The 27,014-nt window shown below is 39.0% G+C and overlaps 1 protein-coding gene across 4 annotated transcripts in view; it reads left to right on the forward strand.

Moving 5' to 3' along the window:
* Positions 1-27,014, forward strand: part of MED21 (mediator complex subunit 21) — a 120,980-nt gene that overhangs the window by 93,451 nt on the left and 515 nt on the right. For 2 of the 4 annotated variants that reach the window (XR_007456975.1, XR_007456978.1), the window contains 2 exons: positions 549-642; positions 2,110-2,269. The gene's annotated coding sequence lies outside the window, so the exon portion shown is untranslated. The remainder of the gene's footprint in view (positions 1-548; positions 643-2,109; positions 2,270-27,014) is intronic. The other 2 variants (XR_007456976.1, XR_007456977.1) reach the window with 1 other exon arrangement.

Below are 27,014 nucleotides of genomic sequence, written 5' to 3' on the forward strand. Positions count from 1 at the left end.
ACATGGTATCCTTGAATGGTTGCAAGGATTGAATGAATTAAAATGTACGAAGTGTGTAGAATAGTGCCTGGCATGCAGAGAGCCTCAGTTGCTGTTCTTGTTGTTACTATTATTATTAATTTTTATTTGTGTAGCATATTATAGTAATTATCTCATTTGATTCTCACAACTTCCTGTGAAGGAAGTAGAACAAGTCATATTGCTGCCCTTACAGATAAAAGTTTTTCAGTATTCTATGTGCACAATTCAGATTTTCTGATTTCTGGTTCAAAACCCCAAACATGGGTAGATACCTGGTTTTCCTTATTCAGAAATGTAAAGATTGGATTTCTTGGCTTCTCTTTGGGAACCCCCAGATGATGACAAGGTAGAAATTTGAAATTCTTGTACTCTACTGGGAAAAGAAATGATCAGCTTGAATTATTTTCAGTATTTGGCTCTGCAGTTTCCTGGGCAAATCAATATGTGTTTTAGGCAACTGATAAACATTTGCTTTTTGTCTTGCACAAGAAAATATTTCACATGCTGATTGTTTTATTCCTCTTAAGTCAGATGGTTATGGAGAAAGAGAGGGGTGTGAACAAGATGTCACTCCCAATCCCTTTCCTGAAGGAGGTTGACTTCGTCCATTTGGCAGGGCAGGTGGGTATCATCATCCTCCTTTTTTTCTTAAACACATCTTTTAGCTTTATATAGATAAATTATGTATAATATATATATAAATGCATATATAAAAAATACACATATGTATGTACATATGCACATACACACATGAATAAATAATTGAAAACATGCTCTGCACATTGCTCTTTAACCTGCTGGGTTTATTTAACAACATGATTAACCCCAAGAACGTTTTCCTATGTCCTATGAATTAGTCAGATTTGCATTCCACTGTAAAACCCAACATATCAAGGGTCAAACAGGTAGCAGTGATATTTGTTGTGCAAAATAAGAAACCTAGAGGTAGGCAGTCTAAAGCAGGTGTGATCTCTTCACGCGATGGACTCTGGCACCCTTAGCGTGCCATTTTAGACCTTGTGTTTGTTACTGCATTCTCACAAGATGGTTGCTCCACCCTTCACAGGGCATCTGTATCCCAAGGAAAAGGAAGAGAAAATGCAGACAGCAAAAGGTCCATATCAGCTGAGACTGCTTCTGATTAAAGAGCTTCTCTAGAGTCCAACCTAACAACTTCCACTTACATCTCACTGGCCATATGGCCACGCAATGCCACCAGGAAACTGCTATCACCCGTTGTGTTCTTTAGGAAGCAGATGCTGGGTGGAGTTAGGAATGTAAAAGGTTTAATGGAGAGTAACACTTGTGAAAGAAGCAGGACACCAAACTGGTCAGGAGGGCCATCATTCCCTAATGCAGACCTGACAAATCTCTGCCAGCCCAATGTGCAGCCCCAGGACAAAGATTGCCATTAGGGAAGTCCTGTGCTGGGTAGAAATGGTTAGGCCTTTATATTACCATCTTATTTAGTCATTGGCTAGGAGCTGCCTCCAGGAGAGCATGATCTCAGCTTGAAATTTGCCAGGAGCTATAAAAATGAGTCAGCTAATTTTGAGACTCTCATACTCCTTGAAGTGTGTAGCAAGTCCTTTCTTAAAGCAAGGGGATCTGGGCGGCACATCTCTACATTTGCCACGCTGGAAAATGAAAGTTTTAATCTGGGCACACTGCCTTCCCAAAGATACTTGGAGTTCTGTTATTAGGGAAGAATAGAGTATATCATGTAGGTCATTGTTGTATCTGATATGCTTCAAGTTTTCTACTCAGGAGACATGAACAGTCTTGTCAGATAAAAGCAGATTATTGAACAAACTTCCATGAGTAGTTGTGTGCCATGGTGGAAGGGTGTCCAGAAACAGAAATGTCATCTTCATTGGAGAGCATCTGTAGCTCATCTTCCCATGGCATCAAACTGCCTCTCATGTTGGGTAATTCAAAAAGAAATGGGGCTAGCTTAGAGGTGAAATGGTGGGCACAGGTAATGATACAAATAAATGTGCATAAGTGTTGCTGTTTGTCTCCTCTCCTAATTTTGTACTTTTGTAAAAGTCACTGGCATAATTTTGTTTTGTTTCGTTTTCCCTTTAGGCTTTTAAAGATTTGGCTCATTGATATTTTTAATTGGTAAACTGGGGAGAGACCAATTATTCAATCCTCTCTTTTGAGGTCGAATAATGCAGAGGCTCTTTGGATGATGCAAAGTCTCATTCAAAAAAGGAATTCTCCAGGGAAAACTGAAACAAGTGGGGTAAGAAATTTAGGAGTTATAGATTTTTTCCTTTAGGATGTTTTATCTCTCTCTGTTTTGCTGAAGTTGCTTCCTCTAATCTGAATATTTCTAATGCTATCAAGAAAAATTCCTTGTCCCTTGCAGCAGGAAATATGTTTCACATTCTCCAGATACAATGAAGAGTACTTATGAAGCTCAGAAAGGATGTCCTGAGTCTCTCCCTGTTCAGATATCTGGGCCTGTGCTTGGACATGGATCTAGCTGTTTGATTAATTCTAAAAGACAGCCATGTGCATACAAGTAAATCCTCAAAATGTGGAAATGTGACATAATAGAGAATACATCTGGGTCGTAGCTAATCTTGGAAAACTGGCGAATAATTTATTCTCCTAATTAGTTTCCTTGAAGTCTAACCAAAGTCTGCTGTTTACCAGTAATTAGGATCTCCATTTCAGCTCCTTCTTTCACAGAGAGAAAGAGCGTGATCAGTTTTAAATTGATAGTGAGTAATTAAAAGTTTTTAGATAATGTTTTTAATTAAAAATATATATTTACTATAGAAAAGAGAGAAAAGTACCAGAATGATTAAAATCGCTCCTAATTACACCAGCTAGAAGAAATCAACATAATATATTCTTTCAATCTTTCATAATATTTATACATTATGTTTTATACAGACAAAATGTGTATATGTATAAAAATGCATGTGAATTGGGACCACGCTCTGCACCCTGTTATGCTTACAACATACCACGAACATTTTTTCGTGTCATTAAGTCTCTTCTACAACACACTTTTCAAAGGCTGCAAGGTGCTCCATTGAACACATGTAACATAATTTATTCAGCTAATCTGTTATTATTGAACATTTCATTTCTTTCTGATTTTACATTATTATAAATAATTTTGTGCTGAATAACCTTGTCACTCTCTCACACCCCTGGTTATTTCCTAAGGATAAATATATGGAAGAGGATGAACATTGAATATAGATACCCCTTGTTTCTGCCTGCTCAGAATTCCTTCTTCTTTTTTTTTTTAAGTTGACAGAACTGACCTCCTATTCCACTACTTATCCATTTCCTTTCAGGAATTGCTTTTGCTCTCACCTGGGAGAACTTTTTGTCACATGTTTGGGATTGATCACAGTGTCCTGTTTCCTATCACCTCAAACACAGTGACTGGTCCAGGAGTGGGCATACGACCCAAGCAGGACCAGTAGGAGGGAATTTTTCTAAGTCTGATAATGATGTTTGGATAAAAACATCTTTTTTCTTCCAAAATTATGGACACCAAGGACTGTTTAAGGTTGGAACTGACAAGGGCCATCTATGCCACAATGATACCAACATAGGAAAAAGCGGAGCTGAGAGATGGAGACAGAAGGGAGATTTCTGATGACATCATTTCAGTTTCTGGTTGCCCTAGACTTTTCCAATTACTTGTCCTAATATAGTCCTCTTTTTGCTTAAAATAATTTGAACTGGCTTTCTGACTTTAGGCAACCAAGACTTGACTAATGTAGATATCCTTAAGGTTTTGATACATATTTCCAAATTACTTCCCAGAGCAATATTGCCAAATAGACTTGTGGAATATGGAATTTTGAATTGAAGTGTAGTTGATATTGCTGCAACTTGCCAGTGTAGAATTACTGATAAGAATCAATCTTATCTCTTCTTTCCATACCCTCATCCCCTCCTGATTAAAAAAGCATTGCAGGCAAATCATGCTCAGGTGTGAGTAAAGGCAGGAATGTGATGAATATAGATCAAACAAGGGTTATATTATGCCCTTGTATCAGGCTGAGTAAAGCCCTTGCTGTCAGGGAGGGGGTAAAAAGCTTTATGTACTCCTTAGCCAATTATATAGTGAGTCTCTAACACTTTTACTTTCCTCCCATCTTTAAAAGTGAAAGTTAAGAGAGGTCTTAAGAGGAGGCACTTCAAGAAAGGAGCTAAATTATTCAGGAGTAAGTTGTCAACTTCAAGTTAGTGAGCCAAGGAAGAGTATTTTAGAAAGAAACTCAGTGACTGAACTAGGTGGGACCGATGTTTGGGAGCCAATTAAAGAGGCAGGCTGGTGAGCAGCTGTGGGAGGAGGTGGATTGGGGAAATATGATTTTAAAAGGCTGCCAAAATAACACTGGCAAAGACAAATCGACTCCAACGTTTCACTGGAATGACTTGGAAAGCTGTGCCTAATTCTGGTTCTCGTGTCAATTGCTTATATAGTTAAGGAAATGCAAATTGGTTCCAGTCTCACTGGAGTAGGCACTGCCCTCAAAAGGAAATGAAAACAATACTCTATTAACAGCAGTCCACTTAATTTGCATACTTTTGAGATATACATGTTCACTAGTGGTCAGCTGAAATTCCTGAATCAATTAATGTGCAGCCTAGTGCTGTTTCTTGAGAAACAGCAAGTGGTTTGTTTTACTCACCCTTTCATATACCTCTGAAAATGGTTTCTGGTTCATAGAATTACAAATGAACAAAACTGGAGAAAGAAGAGAACTTCAGAAAAACAGGAACTAATTGTTGAATGCTTTTAGAACATTTCCTGCTGGTCAGAAGTGAATTAGCAAGCAAATGTTTTTAACCCTGCTTTTCATTGATTAAAAAAATAAGTGTATCCATATCCTGACCAAATCAATGTTGAACACACATTTATAGAATATTTGCTTCTAGGGGACACTTGACTTTACCCAGGTCTTCTGGGAGGTTGAGAGTGAAGGATAGGATATAGCAGCAAAAGTATCTTTATTTTATTTTATGTTATTTTGTAAGTTCCTAGATTGCTCCATTGAAAAGACATCTTTCTATATTTCTGGAGAGCAGTTGGGTAGCCAGTGTTGCAAAAGGACAAACTCAAGGACAAGCCAGTTACACATTTTAAATTTTGGAAGCATTGTACCAGCTCTGAGAATGAGAAGGCATCTCCAGCCATCCATGGCTGTTTGGGTAAAGGAAGCACTGCTGTGGTGGTGGGGGCAGGGGAGGGAGCCAAAAATCAGGCAAAAGATCTGAAAAATTGGTGAAGTAATTACCTTATTCACCCTCTATCTCATCCTTTCACCATCCTTCCAAGTGCTTTGACCTAAACACAAACTTGAGCTGAGTTCCAGCTCTGCTCACTTCAGTATGGGGAATCAGAGGGGAAATTGTATCTGCCCAGAAATTCCTTCCCTCAACTCTGCTGTTCCAGTGGAAGTAACTAAAATAAAACACAGGTATAGCAAAACTTAAAAAGAACATAAGTTGTCTATGTAGAAAATCTGAAAGAATAGATGAAAGACACCTGTGGAACGCATAAGCTACTAGAGCAAGGTTGCAGGATACATGGTTAATATACCAAAGTCACTAGTGGTCAGCTGAAATTCCTGAGTCAATTAATGTGTGGCCTAGGGCTGTACTGAATACTTAGGTATAAACCTAATAAAATGTATACAAGACCTATATGAAGAAAACCTCAAAACTCTGATGAGATAAATCAAAGAAGAACTAAATAAATGGAAAAACATTCCATGTTCATGGATAGGAAGGCCCAATCTTATCAAGATTCAGTTCATCCCAACTTGATCTATAGATTCAATTCAATTTCGATCAAAACCCAACAAGTTACACAGACAAAGAAGCAAAGGCAACACAGTGGAGGAAAGATACTTTTTCAGGAAATAGTACTGAAACAACTGGACATATGCATGTAAAAAATTAATTCAGACACAGACATTACACCTTTCACAAAAATTAACTCAAAATATATCAGACTTAATTAAAAATGCAAAATTATAAAACTCCTGGAAGATAACATGGGAGGAAATCTAAATGACCTTGGGTGTGGTGATGATTTTTTAAATACAATACCAAATTCATGATCTATGAAAGAAATAATCGATAAGCTAGACTTAGTTAAAATTAAAAACTTCTGCTCTGTGAAAAACACTGTCAGGAGGATGAGATGACACTAGGTGGGAGAAAATATTTGCGAAAGATATATTGATAAAGGATTGTTACCCAAAATACACAAAGAACAGGAGAAAATTTCAACAATAAAAAATAATCTGATTAAAAATGAGTAAAAGACTTGAACAGATACTTCACCAAAGAATATACACAGGTATAATAAGCATATGAAAAGATGTTCAAAATCCTATATCATCAGGGAATTGCAAATCAAGACAACAATGCCAATACCACTATGCACCTATTAGATGTCTAAAATCCAAAACACTGACAACACCAAATGCTGGTGAGGATGTGGAGGAACAGAAACCCTCATTTATTGCTGGGAGGAAGACAAAATGGTACAGCCACTTTGGAAGACAATTTGGCAGTTTATTTTCCAAAAACATTTTTTTAATGTTAATTTATTTTTGACACACACACACACACACACACACACACAGAGCATGAGCAGAGGACAGGTCAGAGAGAGACACACACACAGAATCTGAAGAAGGCTCCAGGCTCTGAGACGTCAGCACAGAGCCCGATGAGGGGCTCGAACTCACAAACTGCGAGATCATGACCTGAACCGAATTTGGGTGTTTAACGGACTGAGCCACCTAGGCACCCCAACCATTTGGCAGTTTCTTAAAACACTAAACATATTCTCACCATATAATCCAACAAGTATGTTCCTTGGTATTTACCAAAATGAGTTGAAAAGTTATGTCTACCCAGACCACCCACAGATGTCTATAGCACCTTTGTTTGTAATTACCAAATTTGGAAGCAACCAAGATGTTCTTCAGTAGGTGAATGGACAAATAAACTGTGGTACATCCAGATAATGGAATATTATTCAGTGCTAAGAAGAAATGATCTATCAAGCCAGAAAAGATATGCAGAAACCCTAAATGCATATCACTAAGTAAAGAAGCCCATCTGAGAAGGCTACATATTGTATGATTCGTACTATATGACATTTTGGAAATAAAAATGATCAGTGGTTGCCGTGGGCTACAGGATAGGGAAGGATGAATAGGCAGAGCATGGAAGATTTTTAGGGCAGTGAAACCATTTTGTATAATACTTTAATGGTGGATTACATTCATCATACATTTTTCAAAACCCATAGAATGTACAACACCAAGAGTGAAACCTAATGAAAACTATAGACTTTGGGTGATAATGATGCGTCAATATATATTCACCAGTTATAACAAATGCACCACTGTGGAGCTACATGTCGATAGTCAGGGATGCTATGCTCGTGTGGGGATAGGGAGTATATGGGAACTCTGTGCTTTTCACTCAACTTTGCTGTGAACCTGAAACTGCTCTGCAAAATACAGTTCATTTTAAAAAAGAGTGTAAGTGATAAGTTAGTGAGAAAGGGATAAAAGTGTTAAGAACATCGGCTAGTTTTCACTCATACTGCTCTAAAACAAAGTTTGCTTTCTTCCCTTCCTACTCCATCACTACCTCCACCTTTTGAAGCATTCAGTCCCTTTGTTTTTCTCCATTTGCTCATCATTTATCAGTCTGATGTCATACTAGTATTTCCATATTTCAGGGTGGATACGCCTTACAGCCTAGGCCATGGGCAGACAGGCCGAGATGGTTCCAGAATGATGGACTCATCCCTAGCTGAACATAATCCTATGTGTCTGATTCCTACCCATTTGCTCCCAAACTTCCTGTCCTCTCCTATGCTTCCTTTCTGTCTCCGGCTCCCAAGCACTCTGGATCCAGGACCCCTTGGACCCACATTACAGTGGATACATGGGGCTGGACTGAGCTGGCCATTGCCAGCCCTAACCTTCTGAGGGGTTTCTTTTGCATTCACAAATAACCAGTCATCTAAACCTGGCCACATCTAAACCTGAGTGGGAGTGGGGCTGCAAGGAAGAGATCTACTACTTCTTTATTTCCATTACTTAGATTCCACTTTGGAGGGCTTTACCAGGTCCTAAAGAGAGTTGATTTGCAGCGTCTCTCAGTGGGCCTGCCACGGGTTACAGGGGTCTGTGAGATATAGGTAACTTTACATTTTTGCTGTCCTTAAAAAGTTTTAAACCATTTAAGAACTATTAAAAATTGTATAGCATTTGAAATTGTTTTTGCATGTTTGTAGGTAATAATTATACTATACAAAGAAAACAAAATGTTTCCAGCAAGCCTCAGATAGTCTCTCCCCAGTCCTCTCCAGGTGACAAATGGTGTCTGATGAATTGCATTTCCATCCTGGAAGTCAATACACCTGAGCTTAATCTCAGTTGCACTTAGTTACTTCATCTCTCAGCTTCCTTGTGTATAAAAAGAATTAGGGGTCTAGGTGATATGTCTCTTCCAGCTTTAAGATTTTATGATTTCTATACTTTGGATGCCAATACAAATGGTGACTGTTGAAGCCAACAGTTTCCTCCTGTATCATGCCTCTCTCAAAGTGAAACCTAAAAGCCAGAAAGGGTTTACTGGAAATGCCAGTTTTGGATTTCATCAACTCCCAGAGCAGACTGCCTACGGATCAGAAATTTTATATTGAGGGGCGCCTGGGTGGTCAGTGGGTTGAGCATCAGACTCAAGGCTCAGATCATGATCTCAGGGCTTGTGAGTTCCCATGGGGCTCTGAATTCTTTGTCTCCCTCTCTCTCTGCCCGTCCCACGCTCAAGCTCTATCTCTCTCCCCTCCAACAATAAATAAACATTTAAGAAAAAGAGTGTTTGAAAAAAAAAAGGAATTCTCATCTTGAAAAGGGGCAGGTTCTAACTTGCACAGATGTTCTTTCCACTCAAACGCAGGCACTGTTTTTTGTGGAAATAATAGAAGAGTTTAGCCAGCCAGAGGCCCCAGTTGGAGGGGATTGAAAGGTTTCCCAAGGCAACCACTCCCAAAGGCGGGTAGGGTTTCTGTGAGCTGTTTCCTGCCTGAACAAACAGCCCCTCCCAAGCCCTCAAGGCTGACCTGGTTCAGGGACCACCCTTTGGGATCAAGTCCACTGTAGGGGCCAGTGAGCCTTGGACAAAAATAAATGTGAAGAAAGAGGTCCCTGGGGGGTTGACTCCATGACAGCCCCATGGCTTTTTAGTCTGGCAGTAAATAACCTGAGCCTGTGCCAGGCCTGGAACTCTCTCCTCTGTCCTGGTTTAAATATGTCAATGTGACACTGACAGGATTGGCCATGGGGAAATAGAAGCCAAGACTCTGTTGGTTGAAGTCCTGTTCTTGGCCAAATTGGGAGGCTGTTTGTCTTGGGGTTCTAGTTAGTTCCCTTTTGAACTATCCTCTCATATCCCTTTTTGAAGCCGTGGGCTGCCCTGGCAAACGGGCCCCTCTCACTATCTCAGGCTGCCCACCATGCTGCCCGTGTGCTCAGACAAGGATCAAGGTTGGAAAGGATTTGATTAATTCAAACAACTTGGGGGCAGATGAGAATTTAGGACATCATCCCTCTCAAAAGAACTTTTACTTCATAGGGGCTCTAAAAGATTGTGAAGCCTTCAACAAAATCTCCAATAATGGAATTTCACACCTGTAGGACAGAGGAACTTGAATGGAGCACCTTTCTAATGCCCTCTAATCGTACCATGCTTTATAAGTCAAAGAAATAGTAATTTAATCTCAACCAGTACTAACACTGTTCCATCTACATTACAAACATCAACTCATTTATGCCTCACAGCCATATGAGGTAGGCACTTTTTAGTATCCCCATTTTATAGGTAAAGAAACTGAAAAGCAGAGAGGTTAAATAACTTCCCAAGGTCACACAGTTAACAAATGCTAAGGACAGGATTCAAATTCAGGCAGTCTACTCCTAGAAGCCATGCTCATAACCACGGTGCTATTCTGCTTGCTCTGTTTAATGCTTACTCCAATCCCATCCTAAAAGTTGAAAGTCTTTAAAAATTACTTGTATTATTGTGTGGAGTTAAATATTTTTCAATGGGAGCTCCATAATATGCTACAATTACATTAGTTATTATACCACCTATTTTCCCTAGCATTGCAGATTACCTTCCATTTTTCTCTTCTATGCTTTGCCTTGATACTTAATAGTTTTCATCATTTTAATCACACCTTCTAGCCCATGAAATCTTTTTTTCCTGTATTCCTTCATTGTGCTGCACACTTCATTATCTTGCTCAAAATCCTCCAATGACTTTTTAAAAAAAATGTTTAATGTTTATTTATTTTTGAGAGATAGAGACAGAGCATGGGCGGGGGGGAGGGGCAGAGAGAGAGAAAGCCACAGAATCTGAAACAGGTTCCAGGCTCAGAGCTGTCAGCACAGAGCCTGACATGGGGCTTGAACTCACAGGTCACAAGATCATGACCTGAGCTGAAGTCCGGTGCTTAACTGACTGAGCCACCCAGGTGCCCCAAAACCCTCCAATGACTTTATAGTCACAGCTCACACTGCAGGATGGCTCTCATGATGTGGGCCTGCTAATGCCTCTAACCACCTCCCACTACTCCCAGTATCCTAACCTCAGTGGCGTCCTTCCCACTCTTCAAACACGCAAAGCTAATTTCTATCTCTAGGCCCTTGCACTTGCTGTGTTTTCTTCCTGAAATACTCTTCCCCCAGAGTTGCATATGGCCAGTTCCTCATTTCATTCAAGCCTCACCTCAATTGTCACTCCTCAGAGAGGATTTCCTTGTCCGCCTACCTGAGCTAACACGCCTGTCCTTCCCCTGCTTTGTTTGCCTTCCTAGCATTTGCCACTTCCTACAATTAGATGACATACATATTTGTTTGCTACTTTTCTGTCTCCCTCATTAAAATGGAAGTATTCTGGTGACTTCCTTGTTCACTGCTGAATCCCCATCCCCTAGGAGAAGGTCTAGCATGAAGTAGGGGCACAATAAATATTTGCTGGATAAATGAAAGAGTTTCTCTCTTAACCCTGCTTAATAGACGCCATGCTCGTACTTCTCTTCATTGCTGTCCTCAATTAGACTCTTGAAGTTCTATTTCCATTTTGCTGGAGACCATACTCAAGTAACTTGCTAAGAAAGGACGCATTAGGAGTAAAACTTCCAAGTTCTTACATATTTGTAAATGTCTATATTCTGCCTTCAACCTAGTCAATAGGCTCGACATAGAATTCTAGGCTGAAACTGATTTTCTTTCAGAATTTTGACAACACTACCACTGATGAGAAGTCTGAGGCATGCCTGCCTTTTACTCCTTAGATGATAACGATGTGCACGCGTGCGCGTGTGTGTGTGTATGTGTAAACTTTCTCAAGAAGCTGTTAGGATTTTATCTTTAATACATTTCCAGTGATATATCTGGGTTTTTTCTTTCGGTTTTCTTTCCCCTCCCCACTCATCCTGTTCTGCAATCAATGGGCTTGTGCAATATGAAGACAGCTTGTTTCTTCATTTAGCTTTTCTATTCTGTTGTTGTTCTTTTTTGTCTGAAATGCTTTCTAGCCAGTTTGGACTTTCTGGAATGATCCCTCATTTCTTAACGTTCCCTCTTCTCTTTTCCCTTAGGGTCTTTTTATTCTATGTTTGGCCAAATGTCCTTGTGCCATCTTCCAAACTTTTTAATGTTTTGTTTCGGCGCTTGTATTTTCAAATCCCAAGAATGAGGTTTGTTATCTGACTTCTCTTTTCCCATGGCATCGTATTCATGTTTTAGGAATACAATGTCACCTCATTTTCTCTGAGTATTTTATTTCTGTTTTTTAAAAGTCCTACCCTGTTCCCTGCATTAACTGTTTTGTCCACGGCCACTTTTTCTGTTTATTTATCTTGATCTTTCTCTTTAATGTTGTAGGCTTTCATCAAATACCTGGCTATCTATTTATATTTAAGAATGAAATGATAGAAAGTTTAACTGTGTATCTGGGTGGGATTTGCTGACTGGATGGCTTCAGGGGCCAGCCATTACTCTGGTGGGCCTCCAGACTCCTGAATGCAATGGGAAACACTGGAATCCAGTACCCACACTAGCTGCCCTTGTTCTTCTTTTAGGAAAGAACTCTCCGTACTGTGGCTGATGATAAGATTGCCAGATTTAGCAAAAACAAAAACTAGGGCTCCCAGTTAAATTTGAATTTCAGGCAAATGATGAATTGTGTTCTAGGATAAGTATCTCCCATGCAATCCTTGGGACACAATTATACCAAAAAAATAATTCATTGTGTGTCTGAAATTCAAATTTAACTGGACATCCTGTACATTACCTGGAAACCCTACCACAGGGGAGATGAAGATGAGAGGCTAATGTCTGGCTACCTACCTGACTCTCTGCCTAACACTTGGGAGAGGAGAGTAAGGGGAGAGTGATGGTTCAATTTACAGGCCTTCAAGATAACTGTGGATTTCCATCTTCCTAGAATCATAGCATGAGAACGATGAAGAGTTCTGGCCAGCTGGTCTACTCTCTCTCAGGCCATAGCCCCTCTGCATGTGTCCCAGCCTTCAAACTTAGCTTTATTTTTCTGCTGCTGCACTTTTTCACTTCAATATATACTGTAATGACATCAGAAGCTACCATTTTAAATAGCCATTGCTGCCTAACACACCATCCCAAAAATTAGTGGCTTAAAATGCCAACCATTTTTACTCTAACTCATGATTCCATGGTTGACTTGGATGGCTCACCTGGGTAGCTGTACTTGTCCCGCTTGGAGTCTCTCATGCAGTTGTATTCGGATAGCAGTTGGGGCTGGACGGCTGGTGCCTTGATTTTCTCACCCCATGGTCTCTCTTCAGTGGGGTATCCTAGACTTTTTCCCTGATGACTTCAAGCTCCAAGATGGAGGAAGTGGAGGCTGCCAGGCCTTCTCTTCTGAGTTCAGAAGTCCCAAAAAATTACTTCCTTTGTATTTTATTGGTGAAAGCAGTCTCGGCCTAGCCAGATTTGGGGAGAAAGATCATAAGCTCTAGCTCTTTTTTTTTTCAAGTTTATTTATTTATTTTGAGAGAGAGAGAGAGAGAGAGAGAACATGGGCAGAGGAAGGGCAGAGAGAGAGGGAGAGAGAGAGAATCCCGAGCTGGCTCTGTGTGTCAGTGCAGAGCCTGATGTGGGGTGCGAACTCATGAACCGCAAGTTCATGACCTGAGGCACAACCAAAAGTCAGAGACTTAACAAACCGAGCCACCCAGGTGCCCAAGCCCTATCTCTTCATGCAAGAAACAGCTTGAATGTACAGGGAATGGTGGAATTGTTTGGAACCATCTTCAAGCCTAGTTACCATAGCAACATTCCAAAACCAAACTCATCCCCTACTTTTTTTTTTTGTTTGGTATGTAGCTACAATTGTCATTCACTAATTTATCCAGGCCCCAAAACATAATTCTTCACTTCTTTCCTTGCTCTTGCCCATAGCCAATCTACTAAAGAGATTGTTTCTTCAAAATTTCTCCTTCTGTTTCATGATAGGATCACACAAAAAATACCTCTCTCATTTGTCTTTGCTTTGCTCTTTTCAAGGCGACCCCCCAAAGTTCTTATCTTTTTGACTTGGGCCTCTGCCCTGGCCTTTTAACTGAGCTCTGTGTCTCCTTTTCCCTCATTCAATAGTCCATCCATTCCCTCCCACCAGGTTAGTCTCCCTAAAGGATTTCTTTGGTTTTGTCATCTTCCAATTCAAACTTTTATGACCTTACTTTCTCCTAGAACGTCAGGTTAAAAATTCTTACTCCTAGGTATGTACTCAAAGAATACAAAAATACTAATTTGACAGGATACATGTACCCAGAATTTTATAGCAACATTATTTACAATAGCCAAGTTATGGAAAGAGCCCAAATGTCCATTGACTGGTAAATGGATAAAGATGTGGTACACACACACACACACACACACACACAACAGGATATTATCCAGCCATAAAAAAGAATGAAATCTTGCCATTTGCAACAACATGGATGGAGCTAGAGAGTATTATGCTAAGCGAAATAAGTCAGTGAGAGAAAGACAAATATATGATTTCATTCATATGTGGAATTTAAGAAACAAAACACGTGACTATAGGGGAAAAAAGAGAGGCAAACCAAGAAACAGACTCTTAACTACAGAGAATAAACTGATGGTTACCAGAGGGGTAGTAGATGGGGGAATGGGTTACATAGGTGATGAGGATTAAGGGGTGCACTTGTGATGAGCACAGAGTGAGTATGGAAGTGTTGAATCACTAAACTGTAGACTTGAAACTAGTATTACACTATATGTTAACTAACTGGAATTTAAAAACTTAAAAAAAAAAGTATATCAGAATTCCTAGTACATGCCAAAAAAAAATTCTGACTCCAGTGTTCAAACCCACGCTACTTGTCTAGCTTTACATTCTAGATTTACTTTCCTGGAACTTCTAGTCTAGTCAGTGTTCAGTGAACACATTGTTCCTGCTTCTACATCTTTGCCCACATTGTTCTCCCTGTCCCCGAATGTCCAATCCTTTAATTTCTCAGATCCCTTTTTGTTAACGTTTATTTATTTGTTTTGAGATTAGAGACAGAGAGAGCACGATGCGTGGGGGAGGGACAGAGAGAGAGGGAGAGAGAGAATCCCAAGCAGGCTCCCCGCTGTCAGCACAGAGCCAGCTATGGGGCTCGATCACATGAATCCTGAGATCATGACCTGAGCCAAAACCAAGAGTCAGAGACACTTCACCAACTGAGCCACCCAGGTGCCCCTAATTTCTCAGATCCTTAAAGATTCACCCAAAATATTTTTTTATTCACTTGTTTATTCAATCTTTCCAAATCCATTTCTTTTTGGTCTTCTCTTTGCCAGGCATGATGGCAGCTGTTGGAGAAGCAGTGGTGAATGATATACAGTTCCTTCTCTCAAGGAGATTTTTGCCTAGTGGCAGAAACAGAGAAGAAAATAGGAATTTCAGTGCCTCCATACTATGAGAGGGAAGCCATAAGAGGATTTAATCCAGTCTTAGGTCATCGGGGAGATGAATCTAAGCTAGGACCTCACTTATTCTAGCACAGGTCATACTGATGTCACCGTCTTCTCTGAGATTACTGTCCTTATCATTCATTTGACTTTCACTTATGTGGAGCTTTGTACTGTTGTACTGAACACAAGGCATTTTTAAACTTTCAACCATAGCTCCCTGACATAATTTTAATGCTCTTAGTGACAGAGGCATAATCTTACATTTCTTTGTCCTTTTGCTCCACCTCCCAATTTAGAAGAATGTCTTGTATATTTTCTTCTTCTTTTTTTTAATGTTTATTTATTTTTGAGAGAGAGAAAGAGAGACAGAGCGTGAGTGGGGGAGGGGCAGAGAGAGAGGGAGACACAGAATTCGAAGCAGGCTCCAGGCTCTGAGCCGTCAGTGCAGAGCCCGACGTGGGGCTTGAACTCTTGAACTGTGAGATCATGACCTGAGCTGAAGTCGTCGGACGCTTAACCAACTGAGCCACCCAGGCACTCCTTGTATATTTTCTAGTTAGCACCTGTGTGCCTACCAGAGCTTATTTTCGGTAGACTATTCAGTATATTATTCAGTACACTTGCCTGAATCCTCTCTATTCTCTCATTTTTTCCTTCAAAAAGTATTTATACCTACCATATATCAATAATCACTCTAGGTGCATGGGACATTGCAAGTGCTATGATAAAATGTGTACAGGATACAAACAGAGTATCATTGTTTCAGTTTCATCTTAAAGGAATTGTGATATAAATTAAGTGAAGGTAGTTTAATCACTCTACACAATAGCCATACACGTGGCTGTATACAAAAGCTGTTTCTTTCATTTTAGTTACCTTTTACTACTAGTGGTATGACTGTTGACGATGGGGATGGTTGCTGAGCATTATGGGGCTGTGGTTCTGTTGTTGCTGGGGTCAAGATCCAGTGTTCCTGGGGGAAGCCATTCATTAACAGTTTTACCAACGTCTGTTACTCCTCACAACATCTCTGAGAGTTCTGTTGATGTGTTTTTTGACATTTTACATTTTTCCTAGTGACCCTTCCTATTATGAACCTCCCAGCCCATTCGACCTTTAAAAACTTCTCTTTCTCAGCGCTGTGAATTCTAAATTGGGCTTGCAAGAGGCTAGGAGCAACATATAATTCTGTTTACATAGTCACTTCTTCAAACAAAAATGACACGTTAAAATGTTTGATGGAGAATGCAAAAACCCACAGAAGTGGACCCAAGGCTCACTTTTATTGTGGGACAAAGTGAGCACTTAAGTTCACAAGTCCCCAAGGCCAGTCTATAACTTATTAACTAGTCGGGTCTCTGACTTTTATAGTCAATGTTCATTCATTTACCTTGAAAGAGAAACAGAAGGTATAGTTAGAGTGACCTATTGTTCTGCTTTGCCTGATATCGAGAGAGTTCCTGAGACACAGGGTTTTCAGTGGTAAAACCAAGAAAGTCCTGGGCAAGCATACATATATGTATATATGTATATCTATATCTATATACATATATAGATATAGATATATATAACATAACGATTTCTGTTTAATTTTTCTTTAGCTGACTCATCTTTATTTTTTTTATTATTTTTGTCATACATTTTTTTAATGTTCATTTATTTTTGAGAGAGAAGAGAGAGAGAGAGAGAGAGAGCGAGCTCACGCCAGGGAGGAGCAGAGAGAGGGAGACACAGAATCCCAAGCAAGTTCCAGGGTCTGAGCTGTCAGATGCGGGGCTTGAACCCACAAACCGTGAGATCATGACCTGAGCCGAAGTCAGACACTTAACCAACTGAGCCACCCAGGTGCACCAAGTTGAATTATCTTACAATGAGAATAATGGGGCCCCTGGGTGGCTCAATTGGTTAAGCATCCAACTTTGGCTCAGGTCATGATCTCATGGTTCATGAGTTTGAGCCCCACGTCTGGCTCTGTGCTGACAGCTCAGAGCCTGGAACCTGCCTTGGATTCTGAGTCTCTCCCTCTCTCTGTCCCTCCCCACTCTCTCCCTCAAACATAAATAAACATTAAAAAAAATAAAAGAATAACATATAGTGTGTTCACAGGAGTGTTCATTGCTTAATTAAATACCTATAAGTTACTTTGAGATCCTTTAAGGAAAGCATTAAGTAACTGTAAAGGTTTATAAAAATGTTATTCTTTTTTTATTCAGTGGGACTCAGCAGGATTCAAAACACCTTACTGATTGAACAAAGAGGATTACTTTACTTTTTTTTAAGTTACTGTAATTCCCATGGAAGTTCACTAACAATATTTATGTAAAATGGAAGTAATTCACAACAAATTGTTTTTATGTATGTATGTGTGTATACAGATTGTTTAAAAAATATATCAAATAAGGAAGGTAAATGATACAGGGCCTTTGGACCTAAAAAACAAAATACATAGGCAGGAAGGAGGTAGTTGCACAAGTCAGAAATAAATGAAGCCACCTGGCTTTTGTAAAGAACAATAAGAAAGGGCCCTTTTAGAAAATAGGATCTATTCTCCTTGTGCATGCATTCTAGGTAAGCACATTTCTATGAAATGTAATTAGTCCTAGTTACTAAAAACATAATGTTCTCCATCGACAGATACTGTGGTTTCTCTATGGTACTGTTCAAATGGAACATTTTACCCTCTTATGCTTAAATATTGCTGTGTGTATTTCTTCGTGACCACAGAAAACTTCAGAATAAAAAAATTTACATTAACATCTAATTTATTTTTGCCTAGCACCCTGGTAATGTCTTTAATAGCAAATTATAATAAAATTCTGATCAAGGAATACATTGAGGATTAAGTATTGCATTTAGCTGTGTTATTTCTCTAATCTTTTAAAGTCTGGAAACATTTCTGAGTCTGACCGTTTTTACGACATTTCCAGGCACCCCGTACATTTTGAAGAGTATAGGCCCGTTGTTGCATAATATCTCTCGCTTTTTGTTTGATGTTCTTCATGATTAGATTGAGGGTAAGAGGGTGATACAGAAGGGACGTGACCTCAGTGTATCACATCAGCAGGTAAAGTGGGATGTTTTGAAGGCAGTATTTTATTGGTGCGTGCAATATAAGAGCGCAGGCCCAAGGACAAAGTCTTCAGTGGGCGGGTTTCGGACGCTGCGGAACGTCACTCAGGTCCGTGGTTGCTGGGAGCACTGGCTTCAGAGAGCCTCCACAGAGCCCCTCTCCAGCTATGCCCGCAGCCAACTCAACTGCCTCTCCATCCAACAGCTGGTTGAGGTTGGGGTACAAAGCCCCGACCCCTTGCCTCAATTGTGACGACTCTGAAGGGTCATCCCAACTCCAGAGCTCCCTGTGGGGTAGGCTGACGCCTCTACTGCACCTGCCTCTCAGTTCAACTTCTCCTTCTGCCTAATCCTGTGGCGCTCTCTCTGCACCTGAGTGGTTCCAGAGATCACTCCCCAATTAATCTGCACACGAATCCAAGAGTTACAGGGTCTTTTTCCCAGGAAACCTAACCTACAACCAGGCCATTATGTATGTGAGTGATAATAACAACATAATATATAATTTGATTATCAGGTATTACACTTGGTCTATTTTAAACATTAGAATGTTTAAGGTTCTATGAGTATCACTCCTCCTAAAAGAATTTTATTCCAGCATGATTCTACCATAGGAACTATTGTAATCAGAGACCAACAACACAAAGATGTTAACAAGAGACTTTCTTTGGATTGCTTAGGACAGATCTTAATCCTTAGCTATGCCTTTCTAGAAATTTAACTTTTTCAGAGATAATCAAACTCAGAGAAATTAATATAAACTAAGAGTAAATGGAAATCAGAAAAGAACCTGTGGCAATTTATAATGAAAAATATAATTGTCTAGCAAACCAAAACATTTCTGTTGGCTAAGTAGCATACCCTTAATCCGTAAGAAAATGTCAATTGAAGTGAAATCAGACATTGTCTTGATGAGTAAAATGATTTGTCTGATTTCAATTTATCTGATTTATCAAATCTGGTCATCTTTGCACCCTTCAGCCCTGGTGGGACATACCTACAAGTAGACCAGATATTCATTTCCACTTACCATGGTATTCTGGCCCCAGACCATTTAAAATATACAACTTAGTGCTTATAAATATAAAACTCAACCTCCTAATGGTCCACTACTATCCACTCTGATTCTCCATACTATCGTCAGGGTATTTTTAAAGTGCGAATTGACCTGTCACTCTTCTGCCTGAAACCCTTCAACAGTTTCCTATTGCTATTAAATGAAGATAATCTCCTTAACCTTGTCCACAAAATGCTGTGTGGCCTAATCAGAAAAAAAAAAAAATCAATTTTTTCAAGGCCTATTTGGGTTACTTCCTCCAGGAAACCAAATCAGCATAAAATGTATGCGGTAAGCCTCTGAAAACAACAACCTGATTCACAGGGTGGTTGGAGAATGGAATGGAATGAGAAGCAGATCCAGTAACTTCTCCTCGACAATCCCTATCTTTAGATTTATAGAACTACTCAGCAACAAGACAACCATCAACAGAGCAACAACCGACACTAGTAATGATCTTGTCTGCCCCAGACCCTACTTGAATTTTCTATGTTCAAATAAGCCACAGGATTTGTGACTTACTTCCCTACAGTGAGGCTGAGTCTTGACCTCAGCCATAGCCCCAGGGCCGAAAGGGAGAAGAGGAACTTGGATGGCGTGCCTGTGAAGTAGCTGTCATTTTATATACCTTTTCTAATTTAGCTTTCACGACTGTACCAGATGGAGGAGAGGGTCTTTCTTACCCAGATATTCATTCCCCGAATCCCCGGTGGTATGAGACTATTTGAAGAAGCAAAAGTCATTAAAACATTAAAATAATTACTAGCCAATTGACCTATTACAAAATGAGTCTCCACACAAACTTCCCTTCTGTTTAACAGTAGGGTCTATCTCAAATATTATGCTAAGGTCTTAGTCTTTCTTGGGCATGATTAAAAATATGGATAAGGCCTAGCATGACCAAGCACGTGGGGAAGTGGGAATTTGCCTGTACTGCTTGCTGGTTATAGTGGAAATTAGTACAATCTCTGGGTAGCCATTTGGCAATAAGTGTGCAAGTGTAAAATGTGCATTCTATTTCACCAAGTTCTAGGAATTTGCCCTAACGTTGACATTCTCTGGTGGGAAGAAAGAGCTGAGAAGGAAGTCCAGTTGTTTTAACTGCTTTAACATAGTGGAAACTGTTGAAAACAATGGTTTAAAATAGAAAAATGTGAACATCAAAGGAGGTCAGAAAACATTTTTTTTTCCAGAGTGACCCTCTCTATATGATTATGATGTAATGTCCAATGTAGACTGAGGGATGTCAATCCATAATATCATACAAGTGTGTCAGAAAAACTACACTAACCAAATCCCTAATGTGATTTAGCCTTTGCTCAGTCTAAGTACTGCGTAGCTGCAATTGTAACCTAATTAAAAATTTTTCTGCTGTGGTAAAGTACACACAACCAATTTTTTTTTTTTTATATTTACTATAAAATACTGGCTTTCCTTCCAACATCTTAAATTTTTTTGGAAACAATTATCCCCTGATAATGAGGACCTCCAAAATCTAAATTATTCCTGTTATGGATGAGTTAATTGAGGTTTAGAGAGTGTAAGAAATGTGCCCAAGACCACTAGGCTAAGGAATAAGCCTTTAGTCCAGATATGGACCCTAAATGTGGTCCTCCTTCCAACACACAGTGTGACTCAGGAGAGACCCTCTGCCCTGCTTGCCCATTTGGTCTGTCCTATTCTCTGCCTCCGAGCATGGACAGTTTACTTCAGAACGCGGAAAATAGGTCTGCTAGTTGTACCATGTCTGAATTTCCCTCCAGGTTCAGCCCACAGTAGGAACATCTACTAGCATCCAGGCCATGTGGGGGTTTGTGTTAGAGACGTTCTCTATCTGGACTGTTTCTCCAGTCCTAGATATTTCAACATTAAAAAATAAAAATAAAAAATAAAGTAGATAATTGAAGGAGTAGGACTTGCACTTAGAGTCACTGAATAGGCTGTAAAAAAGGGAAAGAAATCCCCACCCTAAAAGATAGAAGGTATAAAAAAGCCCCACCAAAGCCTTTTGGTTTATAGATTTTCTGAGACCTCACACCATCTTGAAAGAGCTAATGCTAAAATTCAAACAGACTGTGAAGCACTCATAATTACTTTTAAAGAAATCAATTTTGTTTCATATATTCCATATTAAATGGCTAATACAGAGGAAAAACCAAATAAAGTATAGGAACTCTATTCCTATACTATACACACATGACTTACAGTTAAAAATATGAGTGGTATCATTAAAATTCCTTTTAAAACTGGAAAGTAATCGCTTTTTAAAGTACAATAATTTTAAGTACTGGAATCACAGGATATGAATAGATACTCTACAACAAAGGGACTATAATAATTTTCTAGAATGTATTCACAGTATTTCAGTTTTTCTTGGGCTGCCTATATTAAACATCAATGGGTTTTCATAAGTTGAATTCGACTATTATGATGAAAAATAGTCTTTGGTGGGGCTTCTTTTTCTTACTTGAAAAAATGAAGTTTTTGTACTCAACCCTAAAATTAGGAATGGGGAAGACAGCAAGATTTAAGGAAAAAAAAAAAAAACCCACAGCTTTTCAGTTTTAAAAAGAAAAAGACTTTTTAAAATTGAATTATAACGTTAGTGAATTTCTAATATCAGTGAAGATCATTTTTAGGAAACTGAAGGCACCAAACATATTTCTTTTTTTCTTTTTAACTTCAGCTTTAAAATCTTTAAACCATATCTAGTGTAGTATATATCATCACAAAATATCACAGTGCCTTGCACTTTTCTTTTGTAAGGAGTGTCACTGTCAGTTTTTCTTTAAGAGGTGAAGAAAGGGCACCCTATAATAGCATTTGGAGAGTGGTTTCCACATATACAATGCAATTTCACATGTATACTGTACAATTAGTACAATCGCCAAATATTTCTGGTTTTCTCTCCTTCTTGGATTATCAAGAGATTCTATCCTGGCTCCGTCTTATTTGTATAGGGTCATGCAACTACTCTCTGGCCAAAGAGATTTCTTGTAAGCAGAAATCTCTGCTTGAGACCCTCCAAACTGCTTTTCCTTCTGGCATGAAGACTAGCAATATTCAAGATGACAGCTTGTCCACTGGCCTGGAACCCTGAGTGACTCTAAGGAGCAAAGCCTTACTGATGACCTATAAAGGACATAAAGCATAAGCGGTAAATAAATCCTCACCATTTGAAGCCACTAAAAATCTGTGATGATCTGTTACTGCATTGCTTAGCCTCATCTTACTCGTGCACTATATTTCCTGTATCACAGATGGAAAATCCACTGTATCTTTATCTTTGTTAGGATCAGGAATTTGTAAAAATCAATAGAAAGCAGACAAGAGTCAAAGCAGGAAAGGTCCCATAGGGACTTTCTCTCTCTTCATGGATGTAAACATCACCAAAAATGTTCCTTAATTTCAGATAATCCATTTGGCTTGTAGTGACAAGAGAAAAACGGGTTCCATTCTAAAACATATGTTTTTGTTATATCACTAAATATTATTTGAAAAAAATTTTTAAATGTTTATTTACTTTTGAGAGTAAGAGAGACAGTATGAGTGGGGGAGGGGCAGAGAGAGAGGGAGACACAGAATCCAAAGCAGGCTCCAGGCTCTGAGCTGTCAGCACAGAGCCCGACGCAGCGCTTGAACTCACAAACTGTGAGATCGTGGCCTGAGCCAAAGTTGGACGCTCAACTGACTGAACCACCCAGGCGCCCCTCACTAAATGTTATTAATGGAAATGATAATAGTTCGCTTGAAATGAATGTGATTACGTTCTGGGCCCTATACTTGGTGCTTAATTTATCTCATTTAATTTCACTTCATCCTCACAGTGATCCTAAGAAGTAGCTATTGATATTGAGATCTTCCTAGCTTCAAACTAGTATTCTTTCCTTTATGGCCATGGGGTCTTATAATTTTCAAAGTGCCTTTACCATACATAATTCTGCTTCATCTCTTCAGCAACTATTGTGTTGATATTCTTCATTTTGCAGATGCAGGAACAGGACTTCGGGTAACTTTTTTGATCTGTGCTGGGTCATACAGTGAGTAATAGAACCAGGTCCTTGGAATCCAGTCCTTTTGGTTCTTTATTACACTTTGCAGAGCAATAAAAATAATGCAAAGAGATGGTTAAACACAATGTACTTTTCACTTTTCCTTAATGCTTTTCTTCAGGCATCTGATTTACATAGGTGCTTTTCACTTTGGGGGAGACATAGCCAAAATCTTGGAATGGTTTAGACCCTCTGTGATAAATAGTTTGCCATTTAGTCAAGCAGGTTAAAAATTAAAGCAGGCATCAACTAGAAGTCATTGTTTCCAGGTTTATAAAGTGCTTTGCAGAAGGCAATCTGGTGAGAGTTTTGAATGGATTGTCATGTGTTTGATTAAACGGTCCGGGCAAATACCCCTGAAGCTTACAGAACAGAGCCTTTATTTTCAAAGAAACTCAGTTGCATTTAGCCTGGCTGAACTAGCCCTTTGAAAGTCAGGACAATGACAAGAGGAGCCAGTAGTCAAACACTCTTAGGGTCAAACTGGAAAGGCATTATTCCATAAACTTTCTATTTTTTCCATAGTAAAAAAATTAATAGATTTCTATCAGGACAGCCTTCCAGGAGGACTGGAAGTACCTATTCTCTCTCTCTCCTTAAAAAAAATTTTTTTAATCTACTGGCATAACATTATACATCATAATTTTTTTTTCATAATCACATTAAGAGAAAACTTTTATTTTGTGTCTTTCATTTAAATCTTGAAATATACATATTGTGATTATATATACATATATTATTTTTCAAATAATTTTCATACAAAAGATATTACAGTCTTGGCAATGTGCTTTAAAAGAATTTCCAAACCAGGCAAAATATTCTGAACATCTCCTCATGTCAATCATTTATCTATATATGATTTCTAACACATACATGCTATTATACTGTATGGGTCCATAGTAATTTATTGCACCCATCCTTACTTTTAGACACCTAGGTTAATTCCAGCTTTTCACAGGTGCAAATAAATAATGCTGGATGAACAGCCTTGAAAGTGAATTTCTGCCCTTAACTCTGGTGTGTTTTAGGTGGTAGTCTTAAACCCATTTAAAGTATGGGGATTATTATCACAGTAATAGCTAACATTCACTGAGCATATTGTAAGTAGGCCAGTGACCTAAAACAAGTTTCTCTGTCTCCAGATTTCTTGTTTTTGCTTTTGCTCAGGAGTATTTTGTCTACCACTGGGAATCTGAGAGGCTGGCTTTGTCAGTCGCTATCTAGTGTGACCCGAGGTAAGTCACTATAGCTCTTGAGCCTCAGTTTTATCATCTGTAAACTGGGGATAATTATACCTAACTCACAGGCTTATTGTAAGGATTAAATGAGATATTACAAGCAAAGAGCACAATGCTTAGCGCACAGAAAGAGCTCAGTAAATGTTAGTTACTCTTTAATCTTAACATGGAGCGAATCAGAAATTAATATTACTCTTTTATTCACACAGAGAGGAGTGCTCAACCAGCTTGTCTTAATAACAATCTCTCTCTCTTAAAAAAATCTTTTTAATATGTATTTATTTTTGAGAGAGGGAGAGACAGAGTGCAAGAGGGGAAGGTGCAGAGAGAGTGGAAGACACAGAATCTGAAGCAGGCTTCAGGCTCTGACGTGGGCCTTAAACTCACAAACTGCTACATCATGACCTGAGCCAGAGTTGGATGCTCACCTGATTGAGCCACCCAGCTGCCCCTCCTCTCTTTTTTAATCACATTTTTTATGCTTTAAAAAATCTCCATACCTGTAGCTACATCTCCATTCTCATTCTTACTCTTCGTGTCTTTTATTTTTGTTCCTGAATTAGTCTTGCCAAAGTTTTTCCTACTTCCTTGACTTTTCAAAGAATCACCTTTTGGTTTTTATAAGTCAAGTTCAGTCTTTAAAAAAAATTCCCTATTGCATTAATATTTTATATTTACATTTACGTTCTAGAACTGTATTTGTTTTTTTAATGTTTTACTTTATTTATTAAAAAAAAATTTTATGTTTATTTTTGAGAGCGAGAGACAGAGTGTGAGTGGGGGAGGAATAGAGAGAGGGAGACACAGAATCCAAAGCAGGCTCCAGGCTCTGAGTTGTCAGCACAGAGTCCGATGTAGGACCCGAACCCACAAACCACCAGATGATGACCTGAACTGAAGTTGGACACTTAACTGAGCCACCCAGGAGCCTCCTATTTTATTTATTCTAAAAGAGAGTGTGAGCAGGAGAGGGGCAGAGAGAGAAAGAAAGAGCAAATCCCAAGCAGGCTCTGCAGGGCTTGATCTCACGAATCCTGAGCTCATGACCTAAACTGAAATCAAGAGTCGGATGCTTAATCGACTGAGCCACCCAGGTGCTCCAGAAATGTATTTGACTTTGTTAATCATAATAGAATTTACATCCATTTGAAAAATAGAATTATGTGTAGGATTAGTTATGTTTTGACCTATAATACTTGGTGCACATAAGGGCCATGGACCCCTGGAAGGGATTCTACACTAATCTTTACATCCTTCTACTTTCTTTAGGTTTCTTTTCTTTTTCAAGTTTCCTGAGTTAAGAGCTTGGTTTTTTGTTTTTACGTTTTTTGTATATTCTGTTAAATGCATTTAAAGCAATAAACTATCCTCCAAATACTGCTTTGACCATATCCCACAATTACAAAGCTGCATATATAGAAAAGCAGCTCTATTCAGCCAGTGGGAAGGTTTTATTAATAGTTTCCTTCTAGAGGCACCTGACTCAATCGGTTAAGCATCTGATTCTTGATTTCGGTTCAGATCATGATCTCACGGTCATGAGATCAAACCCCACATGGGGCCCTACATGGAGCCCTGCATCAAGCTCCACAGAGCCTGCTTAGAGTCTCTCTTTCCTTCTCCTTTTGCCTGCCCCCCCTTCTCTCTCTCTCTCTCTCAAAAAAAAAATAAATAAATAAAGTTCCCTTCTATTATCATTTACTGCAGTCATTTGACATTCATTGGTTACTTACTATGAGGTAGCCCTAGGAGAGTAAAAGTAATACTGAAGAGTCACTTTGGTCAAAGAGCTTACATTTTCAGCTTACATGCTGAAAACAAAAATCAGATGAATTCTGAGAGCTGTAGAGGTTTTCAACCACAATTTTTCTCACGTTCTGGCCTACGATGTTAGCCTGTCTATCGACATTTAGCCTAGGTTTGGAGAAGAGGGAATAAGTGAAAGAGGATAAAAATCCATGTACAACGGTAGGTTAATAAAGTTAGCAATGGCTATGGTCTGTATCTGTTAACTGGGTTTATTCCCTGAACTTTAATTCTAATGTCTGAGAATGTTGATGATTGCAGTTTTGGAAGGCCCTACAAATAATCTCTTATTTAGGCCACGAGTTCTTCATCTGGGTGAATGAAACTTAATGAAAAAGTAAATATATCCATTATATATATGTACATATACCTACTTATATTTAGCATATATGTACATTCGCATATTTTTTTCACTGAAGTCTGTAAATTAGCATTTCTCCCATTATGAAAGTAGTCAGCAAACCACAGTAACATTAGCAACCTGTGACTTCACCCCAAGAGAAATCACACATATTTTCTACCACGTTGAAGTTGTTGCAGATATCTAAAATGTTGTTTAAATAATGTGTGTCATTACTGCAAAATTACTGTAGGTCTTGATCTTGTTATTTAATGCATTAATAAAGACACAAATATGTAACTGTTATCAATGGCTGTGTAATAAGTCACCCCCTAAATTAGTGGCTTACATAACAAATATTTATAATTTCACTGCCTCTGT

The sequence above is a fragment of the Panthera uncia genome, chromosome B4 (genome assembly GCF_023721935.1).
Source record: "Panthera uncia isolate 11264 chromosome B4, Puncia_PCG_1.0, whole genome shotgun sequence".
NCBI classification, from domain to species: Eukaryota; Metazoa; Chordata; class Mammalia; order Carnivora; family Felidae; genus Panthera; species Panthera uncia.